Source organism: Thamnophis elegans, chromosome 6 (genome assembly GCF_009769535.1).
Source record: "Thamnophis elegans isolate rThaEle1 chromosome 6, rThaEle1.pri, whole genome shotgun sequence".
NCBI classification, from domain to species: domain Eukaryota; kingdom Metazoa; phylum Chordata; class Lepidosauria; order Squamata; family Colubridae; genus Thamnophis; species Thamnophis elegans.
The window spans coordinates 55,592,915-55,614,883 of NC_045546.1; the positions used below are offsets into that span (position 1 = coordinate 55,592,915).

Sequence of the window (21,969 nt, forward strand, 5' to 3'; positions counted from 1 at the left end):
TTTCCACTGAAACGCGGGGGCGCCGGGGTAGGGTTACTTTTGGCAACGTTTAGAGAAAATGGCCTTTTACCTTGTTTTTTATCAAAAGAAAAGAAAGAAAGCGGCATGAACGGAGTGAACAGAAAATCTTTTTCAAGTGAATATTCCTTTCCAGTGTAAAAAACGACAATTTTTTCAAATTCTCATTTAACAGATTAACTGAGTTTGAAGGGACCTTGTAGGTCTTCTAGTCCAAAGCTACCACCACCACTAGGCTGTCCAAGCAGGAGATCCTACATCATTTCTAACAAATGGCAGGTCAGTTTCTTCTTGAAAGCTGCCAGTGGTCAAGTTCCCCCAATTTCTGAAGGTAAGCTGTTCCATTGGTTTGATTGTTCTCATTGTCACAAAATGTCTCCTTATTCCAGTGTTATTCAAAGAGATCTGAATGATATTGTGTCTCCTGCTTGAATAGGGGGTTGGATTGGAAGATCCCCAACTTGAATAGGAGATTGGAAGAGAAGACACCCCTCACAACAGTTAGTCTGTTGCCTGTGTGTTTTGAATGTTATTAATTACACCAATAACAATAACTAGCTGATAAACCTTACTCAGCAAATGGTCCTTAATGGTATTATATCTACATGGAGGGAAGTAACCACTGGGGTACTGTAGGAAGTTATCACCCAGCCCTCTCCCAGAAAAATGAAATATCCTAAGAAATATTGAAAAGGCAGAATATTTCTCTGGATGTAAAAAGAAAGAAACATGTTTTAAAAGACAGACTAGCTGCTTGTAGCTTCCTGCCCATCCCCACGTTGTCAATGGGCCATTAAGAAGGCCAAGCTAGTCTACTTTACATAATAAAGACTTCTCCACTTCAGCTCCAGGGGGATGGGATTAAAGCATTATAATATTGGCTCTTTACCCAACTCGCCACATGGCATCTGAGAATTCAACCAAACTTGAATTCAAAATGCAGCCTAGAGAGTTGCCCCTGCATGGCCCCATGGGAGTCTGACAACCAATCAGAAAACAAGCTCAAGATCAAAGGCCAGAGGGGGCATAAAACCAGGGACTCAGCATCTCTGAGCTTCCCTTCTCTTTTTCTCCACCAACATTGAAGCATATGATCACCTTTTCTGTTCAGGACTCAAGCCATGTGGTCCTGTTCACCAATAAACCATCTTTCCAAGCAGCCTCCATGTCTCCAGTGACTTTTTCCCCACTTGGAGCCGAACCCAGAAGGACATTTCTTTCATCAGTACCACAAGGTCTTAGGTCCAGTACTCTTCAATATCTTCATAAATGACTTAGATGAGGGAATAGAAGGGAAACTCATCAGATTTGCAGATGACACTAAGCTGGCAGGAAAACCAACACCCCAGAAGACAAGCTCAGGATCCAAAAAGATCTTGACAGACTTGAACAATGGGCCCTATCCAACAAAATAAAATTTAATGTGGAGGAAAGTAAGGTTTTACACTTAGGCAGGAAAAACCAAAGGTACAAGTACAGATTAGGTGAAACCTGGCTCAAAAACAGTAACTGTGAGAGGGACCTTGGAGTCCTAGTGGACGATCACTTAAACATGAGTCAGCTGTGTGCAGCAGCAGCCAAAAAAGCTAATATAATCCTTGGTTCTATAAACCGAGGCATAGAATCAAAATCATGTGAAGTATTAATACCATTTTATAAAGCCTTAGAAAGACAGCACCTGGAATACTGCATCTGGTTTTAGTCACCACGTTACAAAAAAGATATTGAGACTTTGGAAAAAGTGCAAAGAGCAACTAAAATGATTAAAGGCCTGGAGACTAAAACATATGAAGAACAGTTTCAGGATTTTGTTTTGGCTAGTCTAGAATAAAGAAGGACTAGGGAGGACATTAGCAGTATTCCAGTATTTCAGAGGCTGTCACAAAGAGGAGGGGGGTCAAATTTATTTTCCAAAGCACAAAAAAGCAAGACAAGAAACAATGGTTGGAAACTAATCAAGGAGAGAGGCAACCTGGAATTAAGGAGAAACTTCCTAACAGTGAGGACAATTAACCAGTGAAACAGCTTGCCTTCAGATGTTGTGGGTGCTTCATCATTGGAGGGTTTAAGAAGAGACTGGACAGTCACTTATCAGAAATGGTATAGGACATGTTGGCAAACCTTTTCTGCACCAAGTGCTGAAATGGGAGCACACATGCGTGGGGGGGGGGAGCACCAGAAACCAGGAGACCAGCTCCCTGGCATGCAGGCTAAACTTCTGGTTTCTGGCATGTGCATGCACGCCAGTAAGCTGGTCTTCTGGTTTCTGGTGTGCATATGTGCACAAAGACCAGCTGACTGGAGTGCATGTGCATGCCGAAAACCAAAGCTCAGCTTCCCAGCATGTGCATGTGCACCAGAGAGTTGCTCTTCTGGTCTCCGGTGTCCTGCGCATGTGAAGACCAGCTGGCCGGTGCACATATGCACGCCGGTACCCAGAAGAGCAGCAGGCAATGGCTGGCATGCCCAGAGAGATGACTCTGTGTGTCACTTCCAGCACGTGTGCCATAAGTTTGCCATCACTGGTATAGGATCTCCTGTTTGAGCAGGAGGCTGGACTAGAGGTCCTTCAAGGTTCCTTCCAGCTCTATTCTGATTCTGAGAGATATTATGTTATTAATGGGGCCACGGTGGATCGTGTAGTTAGGACACTGAGTCAAAAAGCCATTGAGCGATTGAGAGCTTGGCAGTTCAAAACCTGAGAGCGAGCCCAGTCAATTTGCCCTAGCTCCTGCCCACCTAGCAGGTCGAAAGCATGCAAATGCAAGAAGATAAATAGGTACCACTTCAGTTGGAAAATACCAGGGACATGAAAAGAGGCCCATTGGGTGTTCCCTGCTTCCACTCAGCATCTGCCACTGCAGATGTCCCAGAGTGACAAATCCCAACCCTCCCTTTTCATCCTCTTCCGAGGTCTTCTTTCTTCCCCCTCCACATACGCTGTCACAAAGAAAACTTAGTTTTTTACCCAATGATACCATGATCAATATATTTTGATCTGAATCAGAATAAAAAGCCCATTTTGTTTCATTTCCAAAATAAAAGATTGGAAACATGCAGATTGAGAATAGACTATTCAGACTCATGTAGACGTGGAAGGTTTAATGCCCAGAACATTGTGCATACCCTTATGTTTATCTTACATTCGTGCATTGGATTTATCCTTTCCCAATGAAGAATTTGCATTTATTTCTATTAAATTTTATCCTGTTTTATTCCATTTCTCCATCAAGATCATCGTGAAATATATTTCCATTTTCTGTTGTATTTAACAAGGATTTATGGCAGAATGAATTGGCTGAATTCATACATCACATTAATCTTTAAACCATGATTTACATAACCATAATGACTCAGTTCACATAACATAAGAAATTTAACTGATAGAATGTTCACTGAGGAAAAATTAACTTTCTAGATATTTTTTTAAAATTGCACTATTTAAAATATTTCAAAAGTATTCAGTGAAGATAAATGGAGAAAAATATAATTAAATCATTTATACAAATAACATTTGGTTTACCTCTATACCAATTTATCTTTGGAAGCAATTCTTACTGCATCTATATTATGCACTGATTCATATTTTGCTTTTCTTCTTTAACTTTTCAGTCTTCTGGATGTTGTTGTTGTTAGTTGCAAAGTCATGTCCAACCCATCACAACCCCATGGACAATGTTCTTCCAGGCCTTCCTGTCCTCTACCATCCCCAGGAGTCCATATAAGCTCACACCAACTGCCTCAGTGACTCCATCCAGCCACCTCATTCTCTGTCGTCCTCTTCTTTTTTTGCTCTCAATCAACCCCCAGCATTAGACTCTTCTCTAGTGCCTCCTTCCTTCTCATTAGGTGGTCAAAGTATTTGAGATCTAACTAGATATCCCTAAAAGAGCAGGGTCAACACCGCAGTGGAGATTGGTAGTCAGACAGTGAATTCTGTTTGGGGGAATGTCTCTGGACAAGAAGAGACTGAGGGATTGCCCACCTGTATTCTAGCCAGCTGCTGCTCTTAAGGAGATTGTAGGAATTGTGTTTTTTGTATTCAACTTGTGAGCTGGGAGTCAAAGATTTCAGTCATGCTGATAACTGCAAACCAGTCTATAATGAACATGAAATTTGCAAAACTCTCACTTTATTAATCACTACATGACATATCAATTTAAAGTTTAAGAGCTCTTCCAATCAGCAGGCTAAAAAAAAATCACTTGGTGAGTCAATCTTCCTTCTTGATGAAAAAAAAGTGAAAGGAAAGTGTTTTAAAGAAATTTAAACTACTGTACTATCAAGGATTGATGAAGTATAATTTTCAAAAAATATTTTTGGGTGAAAGTGCTTTTGAAAATATTATCACTAAAAACTTTTGTGTGAGTGCTGTTTAAAGATATTAAAAGAATGCAGACAATTGAGGAATTTTATAAAACAAGTAGATAAAGGAAGTATGAAATAGACCATATGAGTTTAACTATGGAGTGTGAAATGAGACTAAAAAATTGACATACTGCAGAAAGGCCAAATGGGGGGAAAAACAGCAGGAGGAGTCTGTCATTTATTTTTTTCCCTTGCAATTGAAGCATGTTTACTTTTGGACAATAATATTAGAATGGCACAATCAGGAGAGTGGCAAAAACAGGAGGAGATGATCATTAGAGCAACCTACAGAAATGGAAATTATCCACAAAATTGTTTGAAGAATTGGACAAGAAGATATCTGAATCAATTAATGCTAATTCAGCAGTTTTTGAAGAGAAAATGGAATAAAGAAGTGTAAAGAGGAAAGAGGAAATGAAAAAAATTAAGAATCTGTAGGACAATTGCTAATGATAAAGTGGACATTTTGAAAAACAAGAAAGAAGTTATAAGCGGAGATGAAAAATGATTTAGCACTATTTGGCACTATTAGAATTGAGAAAGCAGTAAAAGTGAATTACATCTTTACTTTTATGCATGTTATTTCCACTTCATCAAGTTTAAGATGATATTCATTCATGTTTATATCATATAACTATAATTACCTCTGTATATGGAGTTTGATAGTGAGAAATCTAAGATTCTGATAATTTGAATAAAGTTCAAATCTTTCAGAACGCATCTTTGTTCATTACAGAACCACAAAGATACTACTCCAGTGGGTAGTTATCCACTGTTGTAGCTGCTATATCAGCATTTGCCAGGGTAATAGTGAAAAGCAGATGGGTACTTGGTTAAAATGAGATCAATACAGTGGAATACCATCCTTATTTATATACATCTCTGTTCCTGCAATTTTAATCAACCCCAAAGATGGCACTTCTCATCCTTTTACATCAGAAAGCAGGAAAAATGTTTTAATGATAAAGATGTTATTCCCACAGTGTTTCCCCGAAAATAAGACTCACTGAAAATAAACCCTAGCCTAATTTTTGGGGTAGGCCTAATAAAAGCCCTACCCCAAAAATAAGCCCAGGGGATGGGCATGGTCAGCACAAGAGGCGGCAAGTGCAAGGGGGCCAACAGTATCCAGCAATAAGTCCAAGTGCAGAAGCAGAGGTGGGGGGGAGGGGCAGGCGATCCGGATGTGCTACATGGCTGCCTGACTCACAGGAGGCTTGTGGGAGGCTTGCACAGTGACACTGGCAGCAGGTGGAGGCAGCTGCATGTGGGGAGGGGGAGGCAGCTGCATGCCCGCTCCCTCTCACCATCTGCTTGTCCGCAGTAGCAATGGCTTCCAGGGCTTCCCAGGGTAAATGCATTTTTCACCCAGACAGTGAGAGACTCAAAGCTTTGCCTGTTTACAAATGGGGCACTTTGAAATACAGCAATTAGCTCAATTTCAAAGCATTCCATTTGCAAGAAGGCGAAGCTTCGTCTCCCTCTGGGTGAAAAGTGCGTGGTAGAGGCAGACAGAGGCACCATGGTGGGGGGGGAGGCGATCCCAACATGCTTAGTTCCGTTCCAAAGTGCCCCATTTGCAAGCAGACAAAGCCTTGAGTCTCTGTCATTTCTCCATTTGGGCAAAAAGTGTGTCTGCCTTGGGAAGCCCTATAGGCCATTGAGGTCGTGGGCAAGCAGATGGTGGGAAGGACCAGGCAGGTGGCCACAAAACAAGACACCCACAAAAATAAGCCATTGGGGCCCAAAAGAAAATAAGGCCCAGTCTTATTTTTAAGGAAACATGGTATTACCATAACAGGAAAGTGCAAAACACGAGACACAGGACATCAGTGCAAAAAATTATACAAAAAAGGAACTATCATGAATATGATGGCTGAGCAATGTGGAGCCTGCCTGATGTTTGACTACAAAACTGTCACTCAAAAATATCCTGATGAAAGGTCAGAGGATCAGAAGATGGGATGTGAGGAGTATTGAGAATGTTTCTGGCTGCTTTATCGCATATCCCTGCTCTATGCCTGTAACTTGGAGTTAGTCTATGAGGTGTGGGATAATGCAGAGTGATTGATAATGAGTAATTCTATGGCCCTTACTTTATCAAAATATTAAACTGCTAAATTGTCCACAGGTCATTTCTTTACTTCTACTTTTAAAGAGACCAAAGATATATTTTGAATGAGCCTTGCAATATCAGCAAACATTTCATTCTTAATTTTGTTTTTTAATTAACTGATATGACCTTTTTGTAAGAAACAAAATTTTACAATAAACGAGGGGTATGTGCAAATGATATCGAACAACAGTATAAGAAAATACAGAGAGAAATTTCAGAATATTTGCTTTGTTTGGGCTCATGTACAGTATATTATTGTCTGTAGAAACATGTATACGGTACATTTATAATCTGCCAAAGCTAAATTCACTGTGTTATTAATGCCAAGCTGTGTGTTCTTTTGTTTTACCTACAGGTATGCCTGATCCAGGAAGTAAGAAAGCAGAGTTCTCTATCTCACAACTGTCTTAAGGTGAACTGCTATGTGTTTCAACATGTTTATGATGATTACAAGCCCTCTTAAAACTGCAGAACAGGAAAGAGAAGACAAATGACTTTTGTACTTAAAACAAAAGCAAAATAAGACCAGCTGTTCCCTGAAGGCTACTAGTTCTTATGGGGCTTTGATAATTACAAGATGCTAAGAATATGGAGGTAGAAAATTAAGGGGGAGGGGGCTCTTCCAACGCAGCTACAGTGCTGAATGCTAGCTTTCAGAATACAAGCTGTAGGAAAGGATTATTTGGGATCAGGTACATAGATGAAAAAATATAGTACCCATAAAATCAGGTCAAAATTTGCTTGTTATCTGAAGACCAACTAGATTTAATGCTCAACTCAGATTTAATGCTCAACTTTCCTTATTTTTAAAAAAGGAACACTGCCCCCATAGAAAAGCACCAAATAGAGCAAGAATCCAATAACTTCTTCTAAGTGAAGAGCAACACTTGGTTTTGGAAAATTCTATAGGTGTCAAACTAAAAAGCAGTGAGTGAAGCCCAGAATTATATCTAAATTTGATTTTATTTCATTTATCTTTAAAAATTAAGTATATAATTGATATTATTAGTTTGTTGTTAAGTATTGAATTTCTGCATTCTCACATATTAAAATTATATCATGTTAGTAGCCATGTCTAAGATTTTTGGCAATTGAGTGTAGTCCTGAGGCTTCCGGTTGGTAACCTCTAAACTAGAGCTAAGATTGGAAATAGTTTTCATCACATTTGTGAGTAAAGATAGAAAGACAAAATATCCAGAACTGATGGCTTTAAAGATACACTGTACCTATGAATTGGTTTGCCATTACATTCTTCTGAATTTATTTACTCCCAATGTAGCCTAAAGCCCAGAAGATAGATTCTATGTCCAAATATCAACTGCATTGGTTAGTTTTGGTGGGAATAGCCCAGGTCATCTATGAGCTGCCTATAGGATAGGTTGTGGGTGATGAGAAAAGTTCACATCTCTCTATATTCTGGGGAAAAAAATAAAGAATCCTTTAAGTTGTACTTGATTCCTTGTAACTGTCCCAGAGATGGTATTCAGTAGGTTCTGACCAGTTCTGGAGAACCGGTAGCAGAAATTTTGAGTAGTTCAGAGAACCGGTAAATACTACCTCTGATTGGCCCCATCTCCATCTTTTCTCTGCCTCCTGAGTCCCAGCTGATTAGGAAGAAAATGAGATTTGCAGTAACCTTTCCCTGGAGTGGGGAGGGAATGGATACTTTACAGTAGCCGTACCCTGCTATGCCTACCAAGCCACGCCTACCAAGCTATGCCCACAGAACCGGTAGTAAAACATTTTGAATCCCACCACTGAGCTGTCCTGCTGAAAAATTGACATCTCTCATATAGTTAGGCACACCGTCAGCCAGATATTTTGATTGGATTTGGCATTTTTATTCACCTATCAAGTTCTTCCCAAGGAGGCAGATATTGTTTGATGGTGTTAAAAGTACCATTGTAGGATGTAAGCTATTCCAAGTAAAGCTGCCTTTTGCAATTGACTGATGGTGATTTTGTCGATGCTAATAGTATTCATAGGATTATATTCGTAGTGTAATATTATATTCATATACATTATTATATTTATTTATATATATATATATATATATATATATATATATATATATATATATATATATATATATATAATCTTCATTTGTTATGTTCATATGTGAATATCAATTGCACTAGCAATAGCATTTAGACTTACAGTATATACCGCTGCACAGTGTTTTACAGCCCACTCAAAGAGGTTTTCAGTGTCAGCCTATTGCCCCCAACAATCTGGATCATCATTTTACTGATTTCAGAAGGATGGAAGGTTGAGTCAATTTTGAGCTGGTGAAAATTGAACTGCTGATTTGCTGGCAGCCAGCAGTCAGCAGAAATAGTCTGAAGTACTGCATTCTCACCACTGTGTCACCATGGCTCTGGTGCAGATGTCCTGGATTCAAGACTTGAGCACCACACAATGGGATGAGTTCCACATTTCTAGACCCTGCTCCTGTCCACCTAGCAGTTTGAAAACATGAAAATGTGAGTAGATAAAATAGGTACCACTTTGGTGAGAAGGTAAGTATTCCATGCTAGCTACATGACCGCAGAAAATGTCTTTGGACAATGCTGTCTCCCTCCACCAAGACATGGAGAGGAGCCTAGGCCCTAGAGTCAGACATAACTAGATACAGAAACTATTAAAAATATTGTTTTAATGTCATGACTTCCAATGGAAATTTACCTTCATTTCTTGTTTGGATATTGCAGTTGACTAGGGATAATATAGTTTGCAGATTGGGAAAAACTGTGGCAGAAGAAAACATTCTATATTTCTGCTCCTAGGAATCTGACTGTCCACAAAATTAATCATAACTTAATGTGAAAATGAAATTACTACCCTATCAAAATGATCTTCATTAACAATATTTTAGCATTTCCTTCCCAAATACTACTTGCATTAAGCTGTTTCCTGAATTAGTCATTTTAAATATGAAATCTCTTACTATGATTAGGAAAAACTTGCAACACATGCCTTCTGTTACAAAATAGGTCAATACAGAGAGAAGATAATGCTACATTATTATTTTGTTTATATAAACAAATCACTACAGTGGGAGCAATATCTCTCAATATTATCTCAATTTCTTTGAGACATGGGAATCAAATTTAAGAATTGATGTCTCAGATACACTTTGGACGAACTCCCATTATGATCGCTATCGGCAAATATCAGGAAAATTATTTAAAGTAATGATATGCATTTATCAATATCTGATTCATTATACCCCATTTAAGTTGATAAAATTACTGGGAAAGGCCTATATATATATATTAAAAAACTTAATAAAGGTAGAAGATATGATTACTGTTATTATTTAGTGAAATAATTCAAAGAACTGAAAATATAACTGTGATTCATGATTGTTGCTACAAGATTGGTTGTAGCACAGTATTGTGAAAATTCAGAAGCTCCATCATTAGATGTCTAGTAGAAAGCATTATGGAAGTGTTCTAATGAAAAAATAAAACATATAAAAGATGGAAGGTATTGGGATATATTAGAAAAGTTGCCTTTGCTTCTATTAGAGAAAAAAGGAATCCTTTTTTCAAAGCAAACTAAGCCAAATGCTAAAACTAAATAAGCTAGGAAATGTGTTTTGCAATCTTCTCATTTAGATGAACTTGGAGGATAATATAAACCACACTAACATGATTTTTCAGATATTTAAATCTGGATATCACTCCAGAAAGCAGGCCCTGAAGCAAAGCAGCCACAACACTTGGGTCCTATGAAATGACTCTGCTTGATTGATGGGACCTGAAGCAACCCCCTCAGCCACATCTTGCCAGATGCAGAGAAACAACCAGACAGAGGTGATCCCTTGAATAATTACGGCTATGTCATGAGGCGCATGTTTTCCTGTACCATCTGGATATTGGAAACTGCAAGTTTCTGTTCTATTCCGATTTCCTTTTTCTCTGCACTCCAGCAACTATATTGAAGGATTCCTCAAAACCTTTTTTTAAAATCTCCAATCCTGTCCACTATCCATGGGATGCCACTGGAGTCAGTCATTAGGAGTTTTGAGGGCTTAGCATCATCAGCATTATGCAAAATTAGATTCAGCTTTATTTCTGCATAACTTCTGACTCGGGAAAGGCTGTGCCTATCTAAATACAACAATGGGATAGATAAATCCTGATAAGCAGAGGCTTTGTTGGGAGTACGGTTTCTGGGTATAGGTATTTTCACTGTTCCTGGATTCATTGCTGTAATAGGAGCCTCAATAACCTCTGTGACCACCTATAGTGGCAAAATACCTTATCTTGTATCCTTTAATATCTGACAAAGACCAATCTGCCCACTGTGAGAATATTCTGTTTTTATCAAAACTGTTAATATATTATTCTTATTAACAATGATATGGTAAGATGCTTGAATATATGCTCATATAGGAAGGTATAGAAAAATTAAATGGCAAAATAAATTGTATCTCCTGTTAGACAAGCTAATAATATCAGCATAGCTATTATATCAGACTGCAGGCAAATATTTCTGAAATCTTTTTATATAACTTTGCTTACACTAATACAATTCTTGGTGGAAAGTCTTAACTAAGAAGACTAAATAATTCAATTTTCTATGGTAGCTGACATTTCAATATCCCGTTCCCACTTTTGATTTGTTAGATTTTGTATCTTGCCTTTCTGTTGGAAGTTCAAGATAGCATGCATAGAACTCTGTTGTTCAGTTTTTCCCACAACTTCATGAGATTGATTTATCCTTCCAGTGTTTTCTGAATATTATCATTTTTTATTGCAGGTTTATTCATAAAAATTGTAACAATTTATCTAAAAACCATATGTTTGTATTTCAGACTATTGAAAAACAAACTATCACTTTGAAGTTCTGACCATTTGATAACCAAATCTTAATTGTTCAAATCAAAGTGTTGTTTTAGTAGAAATTGACAATTAAAGTACAAATAAGAGCAGCAGATCAGTGTTGAAAATGATCCCACCTTATCTGGTTAATCCTTTTTACTTCAAGATTCTATTTTCAAAAGAACTGATAAGGAACAAAGGAAGGAGATAATAAATAGCCTTGGACAAGATTCTACCTTTCAGCTAGCATTTGAATATAAAACACTAGTAAATTGTCAGAGAATTAAGGTTTTACTTTTTCCTGCCTTTAACTTTCTAGGGCAGGCAGGAATTAAGCATAAAATAATTTTCCCCCACTATCTCTCAGCAAAGAAAACAATATATTTGTGCTTTGCAGAAATTAGCCCCTACTAACAAAGAGTCTAGTTACTTAAATATCTCAAGTATTGCTTGAAAAGATGAAATATATTACATGTTTCCTAGTGAATAGTTCTTATATCCTTGAAAACGGTAGGCAACACAATTTTAAAAGTCATATGTACAGAGTAATACTATCTAAATCCATCGAATTTGAACAAGCACCACTTCCCATTTTATTGTTCTAGAAGTATGAAATTTTCACTGGGTGTCTGGCTATCTTCACATACTAAGATGTTGTATGGAATTATTTAGGACCAGGCCTCAGCAGTATGGAATAACTTCACCTAGTTTCAGCTCAGTTACCTGAATTACCTACTCAGTTACTGAATGCCTCAATTACCTTCTTTTTCTTCTCAGTTTTGGTCACCATCAGAGGTGGGTTCTGGCTGCTGCTACTGCCAGTTTGCCCAGGGGCGCGCTGCGCTATGTGCATATGTGCATACTAAAACAATGCTTCTGTGTATGCAGAGAAGCAAAAAACAAGATGGCGCCGAACCGGTAGGAATCCACCTCTGGTCACCATAATACAAAAAATATGCTATAGCCCTAGGACAGTGATGGGCAACCTTTTTGGCGTGGTGTGTCAAAAATCGGCAAAAAATCGAGCATAACTCGCGTTGTGTGTCACTTCGACAAAAACATAATTTTGTGCAATTTATAGTTGCTGCTAATGGCGCTCACAGTTCCCGTTGGCACTCCGCTGTTCCCTGCTGTGGTGCGGTCGTAACTGACAGTCCCAGGAGTAGACTCTCTGTGCCGGCCTGACTGGAGAGAGGCGCGCACTGTTCCCGCGCTCCTCTCCTGCGGGTCCTCCCTCGCCGCGCTGATGACGTGTGTGCGCATGGCACGCACGCCTTACCAGCAGCCCCTGCACTCAGAAAGGGGCGGCGGCGATACAGTAAGTGAGTGTGGGCGGGGGAGATCACACGTCCCGCCCCCCCCCCCCCATTCCTCCAGCACAGATTCTTTCATCCTCGGCGGCCGTGCAGGAGCCGAGGATGAATCGCATGAAATCCTGTGCGTGTCACCCCAAATGGCTACGCGTGTCAGCACTGACACGGGTGTCATAGGTTCGCCATCACTGCCCTAGGAAGTGTGCAGAGAAGAGCAACAAAGATCATAAGGGGTCTGGAGGCCACATCATACAATGAAGCACTAGGGAACTAGGTATGTTTAGCCTAACAAACAGGAGGCTTAGAGAGTCATGGTAGCAGTCTTTAATACTTGAAAGACTGAGAGGATGTCAAATTATTTTGCATAGCAGCAGAAGGCAGGACAAAAGCAAGGAGTGGAACCTCATCAGAGGGAGATCCAACAAGAAAGTGTTGGAAGAAATGTCCTGGGTTCAGCTTCAAGGGGAAAAAGACACTGGAGGCATGGAGGCTGCTTAGAAATATGGTTTAATGTTTAATGGTGGACAGGACCGCATGGCTTGAGGTCCTGGGGAAAAAAGTGATCACATGCTTCCAGGTGTTGGGTGAAGAAGGAGAAGAGTCGAAGGAGGGGCTTGCAGGGCTTTTTATAATTTGTTTGGCCCCACCTATCTGTTTCCTGTTCATGCATAAGAAATGTATTCTGATTGGTTGTCATGGGGCCATGCAGGGGCAACTCTCTAGGCTGAGTCCAGGTTTGGTTGAATTCTCAGATGCCATGTGGTCAGTTGAGTAAAGGGCCAATATTATCATGCCTTCATCCCATCCCCCTGGAGCTGAAGGGGAGAACTCTTTACTATGTAAAGTGGACTAGCTCAGGCTTTAATGGCTCATTGACAAAAAAGCGGGGTGGGCAGGAAGCTGCAGGAATTTACTTTGTGTTTAAAATGTATTTCTCCCTTTTTCACATCCAGGAAAATATAATATTCTGCCTTTTCAATATTTCCTAGGATATTTCATTTTTCTGGGAGAGGGCTGGGTGATAACTTCCTAGAGAAGTAAAGAGGAATTTCCTGGCAGTGAGAACAGTTAATGGAACAATTTGCCTCCCTGAAGTGTGGGTGCTCCATCACTGGAAGTTTTCAAAGAAAGATTGGACAACTATTTGTCCAAAGAATTCCTGCCTTTGGCAGAGGGGTTGGACTAGAAGACCTCCAACGCCCCTTCCATTTCTATTATTCTAAGCAAATATCTTAATCTGCCAGATTTCTGAATTTCCTTCATTTCCATTGCTTTTAGGTGCGGTATTTGTATTTCCTATTTGTTTGGTTTCTGCAGCTTTCAGTGGTTAGTTTAATGATTCCTTTTGCTTTTGGGACATATTTTAGTGATATTTTTATTTTACATCAATGTGAGAACTCTCACTTTAGACTGACTAACACTTATTAGAAATAAGTAATTATAAACTAAAGAAGTACTTTTCCCAGTGTACATGAAAGAGTTGTTTCAATGGCTTGAACTTTTCCAAAGGCTATTGCCTTAAAAACCTTACAAGTATTTAGTAGCATTATTAATTACAATACAGTTGAAAGAAGTATGTACTTTTATTAGACTGAAACAGAAAAATGTGCAGTATTCATCTTAAACATTAATGGTTTTTAAATGCTTTATAAACTTGAGTAAACCACGGAGAGAAAGATGACAATGACAACTATGATTAATATTACGTCTTTCATATTAGTTGAAAAAAGAGGCAATTGCGTATTAATAAATACTGTAATCCCAATAGTCCCCAAACAACATGAGGCAGTTGGACCACAACAATTAAAATGCTGAGCAACATTTTCCTTTAACGCAGTGTTTCTCAACCTTAACATTTAAAAAAAAATGTGTGGAACTCAACTCCCAGAATTCCCCTGCTGGCATATTCTGGGAGTTGAATTCCACACATAGTATAGTTGCCAAGATTGAGAAAGACTGCTTTAACATATCAAAACAATGTTAAAAAGTACCTTTAATAGGGATGTCTGAGTTTTTGCCATTTAGTATTCTTTCTTGTTTGTTTTGCAAGCTCTTCAATCTCTCCACTCCTCAAAGAGGGTAGAAAAGAAAAGAAAATCTACAAGCAATCTATAGGCAACCTTTCCCGAGCCTTTGCATTCACAGAGAGATTTGCTGATGTCTAAAAGATCAATGTGCATTGAATTCATTTCATCTGTCAGTACATTGTATTCATAGTTCTTATGTTCAATGTTCCCACTACAGTTCTATTTTTGGATCTTCAGAATTTGTTTTCCTGCATGGCAATGTCAGCAACTAATTTAATCAAATGTTTGTTATTTGCTATTATGGCCTTATATTACCAAAATAGTTTGCTAATTTAGCAGCAAAGTATAGTGGAAATGTGACATATAAGCAAAGAAGACTCTAGGCATCACTAGCACAATGAATGGAAGGATAGGATAGGGTAATATAGGGGAGAGGAGAGGAGAATGGGATCTTGGAGATCTTCTATTCCACCCCCCACCCCCCCAAAAAAAAACATCAGGCAGGAAATCCTATACCATTTCAGAAAAATGGTTGTCCAATCTTTTCTTAAAAACCTCCAGTCTTAGACAGTTCACAACCTCTGGAGGCAAGCTATTCCACTGATTAATTCTTCTAATGTCAGAAAAATTCTCCTTGATTAGTTTCTATCCATTGCTTCTTGTCCTGCCTTCAGGTGTTTTGGAGAATAAATGTCTCTTTTCTTTTGAATTTTGGGATAAGCTGTGTGCCTGTTCTGTTTACCCTGCAGTTCTTCATTCTTTTGTTATATGTTAAACAGTTGTGTTACACATATTCCTCAGGATACATGGGGTTCCCAACCGTTTTGGGCCTTTTGGCACTGGCACTTCAGGAATGTTGAGGGCCTGTTGCAAATGGTCTCACAATTGGCACAATCAGTCATATTAACAGAACACTGAATAGAAGTCAAACTAGTAATGCAAAAAATGAAGAAACTTGCCTATGTGTCTAAATATAAGGTAAAAATAATGTCACTGTGTATTTTCATTCACAAAATACAATAATACACCCATTTCACAGCATATATGCACAGATGTGCACATATACTGATTAATTATAGCTAGTTCTATCTATACCTCTTTTCATAGAAATCCACCTACAACATTTTGTTCTCAACAATCCAGAATGAAGTGTGCCAGCCTCCTAACTGATTTTTTTTAACCCTTACTTTATATTATAGGAGGAATCGAAACAGGGCGGGTAAGTTATTTAAAACTCAGCTGGGAATTATTTTCTTACTTTGCTGAACCTCTCAATTAGCAGTGATAATAGTTTCTAAATGTTAGGCTTGAAGAAACCTCCTCCACGCAACCAGTCTCATCAGTCTGCACTCACGCCTTTCATCTTCCCATACCACATACCATGCAACAACCTACACCAATAGCTATACAGTAAATTCATGAAAGTTAAAAAAATAACCTCTCCTTTTAAAAAAAAACTAGATAGGAAAAATCCCAGTGTATCTTTTCTAAAGCTTAATTGCAGTTTGTAAGTCATACACTCAGGAAGATTCCTTGGATGCTTAAATGAGAATTCAGAGTGGAAGGTCAGGTCAGATTGTTGCATATTCAATATGCAAATACCAGCTGCGACCTGATTGGTTGGTCGTTTTGACAGTTGGTCTGAGTGCTAGTATAAATACCCTGGCAGTTGCAGGGAACGTTTGAATCGCTTGTCACCTGTGTTATAATAAAGATCTGTCTTGCACATGGCTCCTGCGTGTCAATTCCCTCACAACAACAACCCACACGTTTATAATACTGGCGACGAGGACTGGGGACCTGTAACCAGAAGAAAAAGGAACCAACTGCCACTTCTAGTCACATCGTCTACACTCCAACCAACTGCTATGGCCGGAATGCCAATGTTTGCCCCTTTTGGGGTTGGAGGTGAAACCTGGGAGGCATTTCTTGAACGGTTTGAATGCTTTTTAATCGCTAACAACCGTCAAGGTCAGTCTCAAGCGAGGAAATGTGGGTTCTTCCTTACGGCTTGTGGCCCAGAAATGTTTGCCACCGCAAGGTCCTTTGCCGCCCCTAGAGCGGTGTACGACCTCACCTGGCAAGAACTAACAGACGGACTGCAGGCATACTACGCACCTACTCCATCTCAAATAGCCAGACGCTTCGCTTACCGCAGGCGAGTCCAAAAGCCTGCAGAAACGGTAAATCAATTTTTGCAAGCCTTGAGAGTTGCTGCAGCGCAGTGTGAGTTCCCAGATCTTGAGGCAAATCTCGCAGAGCAATTCGTCTGTGGCCTAAAGGATATTTTTCTCAGGCGTAGACTTTTGGGCAAGCCTAAGGTCACATTAGCTTATGCCATAGACGAGGCTCGCGCTGCAGAGTTGGCAGATTCATCCTCCAACGAAATAGAACGCTACCTCGCGCAGATGACGGTTGCTGGAGGGTTACCTGCCACTCAAGCCTCAACCGTTCCAACTCCTCCTCCGCTCCAGCAGCCAACGTACATTACAAATCTAATTGATGAGCTGGTATTTGCATATTGAATATGCAACACAGACTCTCTCCACTATTTGCATTAAAAGTTTTAAAATTTCATTTATTTATCTACAGTGTTTTTATATTGTCCATGTCACCAAATGTTCGGCAGCAATGTATACAGTGAAGATCCACTTCAAATGGTGGCTTCTCACTGTGTGGACCATCTGGAAGTTCCACAATATTCATGTTAAACAGTATGAATATATAAGTGAGTTTGCTCCTGCAACATAGAGATGTAGAAAAAATATTATAAAATAACTCTGTTATGAGCTAGAAAAAAAGAGAAACGTAGGAAATCATGTTAAACAGAATAACATCAATAACATCCTTCTTTCTTGCCCTTTTGTTTAAGAACAAACATTAATACAAACTTATCAGATATAGATGTACAATACTTTTTCAATAGTTTAAGATAACCAACTACATGCTAGAAAATATATTCTTCATATCTTAATAGATTCCAACAGGTAGGTCATAGCCAAGAACAAATACACATGAAAAAAATAAATCTAAAATCATTTAAATAATTTCAATCAAGTGTGCAGACAAGAATAGGACAAGTTCTAACCAGGACATTTAATGTCCTACTATCTGAAATGTTTGTCTCTCCACAAAGTAGCTGTACTAACCTTTATTAAACATTTTGTGAAATATTCAATATACATCACACATTTTATAGCCTTAGCCTTACTTTAAAATCACATTTTTGTGATGTTTTATGCATATGCTCAAAGATTCTGAAACAGATCTGCATCTGAATGACTTTGCATAAGTAGAAAAGGGTCTTTTGAGATCAAAGGAATATTTGCATGCCTCGAATGACTTAAATCATTAAGTATTTGACTTATTGCCCACTATTTAAAAAGGGTATGGGGTTATTTAAAGGTGAAAGGTATGTTAGAAATAAGATTCCAAATAGTTCATGTAAGCTTCTTTATCCCTGGGCAAAGACACACAGCTCACAGCTGAATTGTACAGATCTCTTATAAGCTTAGAAATGTGTGTCTGATTTTCAAAAGCATAACAACTACTACTCTTAAAAAATATTCATTATTCCCATTTTTGCTCTTATTTTTATTTGTTGTCGATTCAGTCTGACATATGTATTAGCCCAGACTCAGAAATAAGTGCTGTGTTGTGTGCAAACTGTGCAAATAGAAATAGCAAGGAAACCAAGAGCAATGGGGCTAGATTCAGTGGAAATATTTCCAAGATCTCCCCTAACCCAGACAGGTATTGTTTTAGTTTCTAGCACACCATTTTTGGCACATGTATAAATAGCCTAATGCTAATGGTTAAACAGTTTGGAGAGGTGAATGATATGCAGCTAGCAAAAGATTGATTAAATCAGCGTTTCCCAACCTGAGCATCTCTGTGGACTTCAACTCACAGAATTCTCTGCTCAGCAACTTGCCAAGGTAGAGTAACAGTGGTTAAATACCTTCAGCTCATATGAAGATACTATTTGGGTCATCAGATTCTACCCCATATTCATTACATTAATCAAATTAAAGCAGCCTGGCCACTCATTGTTGAGATGCTATTTGAAAACTTCCAACAAAGAGGAGCCCACCAATTCTCCAGTTAATTGGTTTCAATCCCTTATAAAAACATCTTAACCACAATCCCAGTATACACTTACTTGGGATTATGACACATCAAATTATGTTGGATTGTTTGTGAGTATGCATTCATATGGTGATATATAAGTTACAAAAAATATCAAATAACATCAAAATTATCTCCATATTTAATTATGTATGTAGTTCAGATCTGATTTAGGACTTTCTAAGAGGCTATTTTTCTCATCATTGACCTGTCCAGCCACTTAGATTAGCAGTCTTAGCTTTTCTGACATGTTTATCACTCTCTCAAGCTTGTTGTTTCTCTGTGGTTCCCAAGCTATAGTATCCTCTCTACAGAAAAGTGTGCTTGACTCCCACTGTCCCAGAGGTTGGAAAATGGGAAAAACACATTAATTTCACCAAATCTTTAACTAAATTGAGAATTGATACTAATTTTAATTGCAGTTATATAGATTTTACCTCTCTCCCCCTTTCTCTTTGTCTCTCTGGCTGTCTCCCCCCCCCCCACATATTTGGGGGCGAAGAGAGAACTGCATATAAATGCATTTTAACTTTATATTATTTATATATAATTACAAAAAAGATTATATACAACCTCCCTACACACAATTAAATTAGGTCATGTGTCAATGTAATGAAAAAATAAATAAAAAACAAAGAGAAAAGGAAAAGGATTTTAAAAACTGAAAAAAATTAACAAAGAGGAAATAAAGGAAAAGAAGAAAATCTACCTAAAATATTAAATTTATCAATAGTCACTGTTTACTAATAAATACTATATGGTACTATAATATAATCAATACAAAATATCATTGTAAAATATCAGAGAATCTCTGACATAGAAGTAAACTGCTTTATCCTTTGAGTAGTAGAAAATAACTGCTTTTAACCAAAACAGATAAATCACCAAGATATCATGTATTTTGTTTTAATGTTGTAAATTAGCTTGAAGGCTCCTATAAACAGAAAGGCAGGCTATACAGAATAATTCATAGTCACACCGATTTCATTCAAGATGAAAATGATTTTCTTTCTAATTCTATTTTCCATTTACTGAAGAATCTGAGTGTTTCTTCCCAGCAACCCTTGAGAAAAATCTCAGGTGTAACCTGAAACAGCCTTAGTGCTCAATGAAGCCTAATTTGAATGTCTACAGCCTCCTCCCACATTCCATTTGAAGAGTGTAACTAAATATGGATTCCACCACCACACCTTTCTCTCTCGCTCTCTTTATTTATTCTTTTGATTGATGTAAAAATTATGGGGAACTTGAAAGCCCACACCCTAATATGCAACTGTAAGTGGCCTGATAAAAGTACATAGTCTATTTCTCTAATGGCTGTTAGGGATGTGCAGCATGTTGCATTCAAGGAAAAAGTACATAGGATACTCATTGCATCATCTGTTAGTAACTATTTAAAGCAGCTGCATCTCTTCCTGGAATCTTTTCTGGCTGCAGTTGCTTTAAGAAGCTGTCAATGTGCTATGTGAATAGTTGCACGCATTTTTTTCCCTTTTTGAAGTGCTGCATAAACTTAAAAGTTACTCATGCAAGTTACATCTGCTAAATTCCCTTTCCCCCTTACTAAAGTTTTGTCCTCTTTTATATCCAAAGCAAGACCAAAACACGGGGGAAGAGGAAGGGGAAAAAACAATGTCTGGGCTTGCTTAAAGCATTTGAGATTATCAAGCAATTTAGTTTGTATTTTACAAGCTGAAATGCTTGATTTTTATCAAAAGATTTGGGTCAGAAATTTTTTCTGTTTGGAATGAAATATCTCTAAGGTGCCTTCATGGAATTTAAGTTTCTAGGTTAATTTAAGTGGTTATTACTTCACATTTTATTTTTATTTTTCATAAAATAACCACAGAGGTATTATGGAGAATAGTACAGTGAAAATTACTTGGGTCCTTGGATTTTGTTTACAGTTAATAGTTGAGGCACACCTTCCCCAGATTTAAGCTCAGTTATTACTCAAGAGGACACAGACTTCATGACATCATATGTTATCCAAGCACTAATAGCAGTGTTTACCAGCCCATCAAGATTAGCAGTGTGAAGGATGGTTGCAGTATGTTTCCATGGAAATGCTCAAATACCCTATAGAAATTACTGCGTTGTTCAGTAGACAATAGGTATTCGTTTACCAAACTACTTGCTCACAATGCTGTGTTTTAAATCAGCTACCATTCTGAACAGTAACAATCTTTTCACATATTTTTCAGCTGCTGAACAGCTTCATTTTTCCTTGGATTTCCTTTTGCAAGAGTCAAATGCCTGCAGTTTCAGGGCCTGGAGAAAGAGGGGCCATGACTGTGGTGCTGTTCTAAACTCCGATTGTTTTGTACATAAAAGAGCTGTACACAAAAGTAAGCGTAAAAGTAGAATTGCTGCTGAAGAACTGTTGGAAGAAATGTCCTTCTGGGTTCGGCTTCAAGTGGGGGAAAAAGACACTGGAGACATGGAGGCTGCTTGGAAAGATGGTTTTAATGGTGGACAGGACCACATGGCTTGAGTCCTGAACAGAAAAAATGATCACATGCTTCAATGTTGGTGGAGAAGAGAAGGGAAGGAAGGAAGAGAAGCTGAGTCCCTGGTTTTATGCCCTCTCTGGCCTTTGATCTTGAGCTTGTATTCTGATTGGTTATCAGACTCCCATGGGTCCATGCAGGGGCAACTCTCTAGGCTGTGTTTTGAATCCAGGTTTGGTTGAGTTCTCAGATGCCATGTGGCGAGTTGGGTAAAGGGTCAATATCGTCATGCCTTAATCCAATCACTCTGGAGCTGAAGGGGAGAACTCCTTATTATGTAAAGTGGACTAGCTCAGGCTTTAATGGCTCATTGACAAAGGGGGATGGGAAGGAAGCTGCAGGAAGCTATTCTGTCTTTTAAAACATGTTTCTTCCCTTTTCACATCCAGAGAACTATTCTGCCTTTTCAATATTGTTGAAAGAAATGTCCTTCTGGGTTCAGCTCCAAGTGGGGAAGAAGACACTGGAGACATGGAGGCTGCTTGGAAAGATGGTTTATTGTTGGACAGGGCCACATGGCTTGAGCCCTGAACAGAAAAGGTGATCACATGCTTCAATGTTGATGGAGAAGAAGAGAAGGGCTGAGGAAGGGGCTTGCTAGGCTTTTATACCCTGTTTAGTCCCACCTCTCTGTTTCCTGTTCCTGTGTAAGTATTCTGA

The 21,969-nt window shown here is 38.6% G+C and overlaps 1 long non-coding RNA gene across 3 annotated transcripts; it reads left to right on the forward strand.

Moving 5' to 3' along the window:
* Window positions 1–81: 81 nt before the first annotated feature.
* LOC116509983 lies at window positions 82–21,234 on the forward strand. 3 transcript variants are annotated; one of them, XR_004255588.1, is made up of 4 exons: window positions 82–349; window positions 6,858–6,914; window positions 8,889–10,320; window positions 21,004–21,234. It is a non-coding gene; the product is annotated as an uncharacterized LOC116509983 (long non-coding RNA). The 3 variants fall into 3 exon arrangements; XR_004255587.1 differs by lacking the exon at window positions 21,004–21,234 and having other exon boundaries at window positions 8,889–8,985; window positions 10,168–12,349; XR_004255586.1 differs by lacking the exon at window positions 21,004–21,234 and having other exon boundaries at window positions 8,889–12,349.
* The last annotated feature ends 735 nt before the right edge of the window (window positions 21,235–21,969 follow it).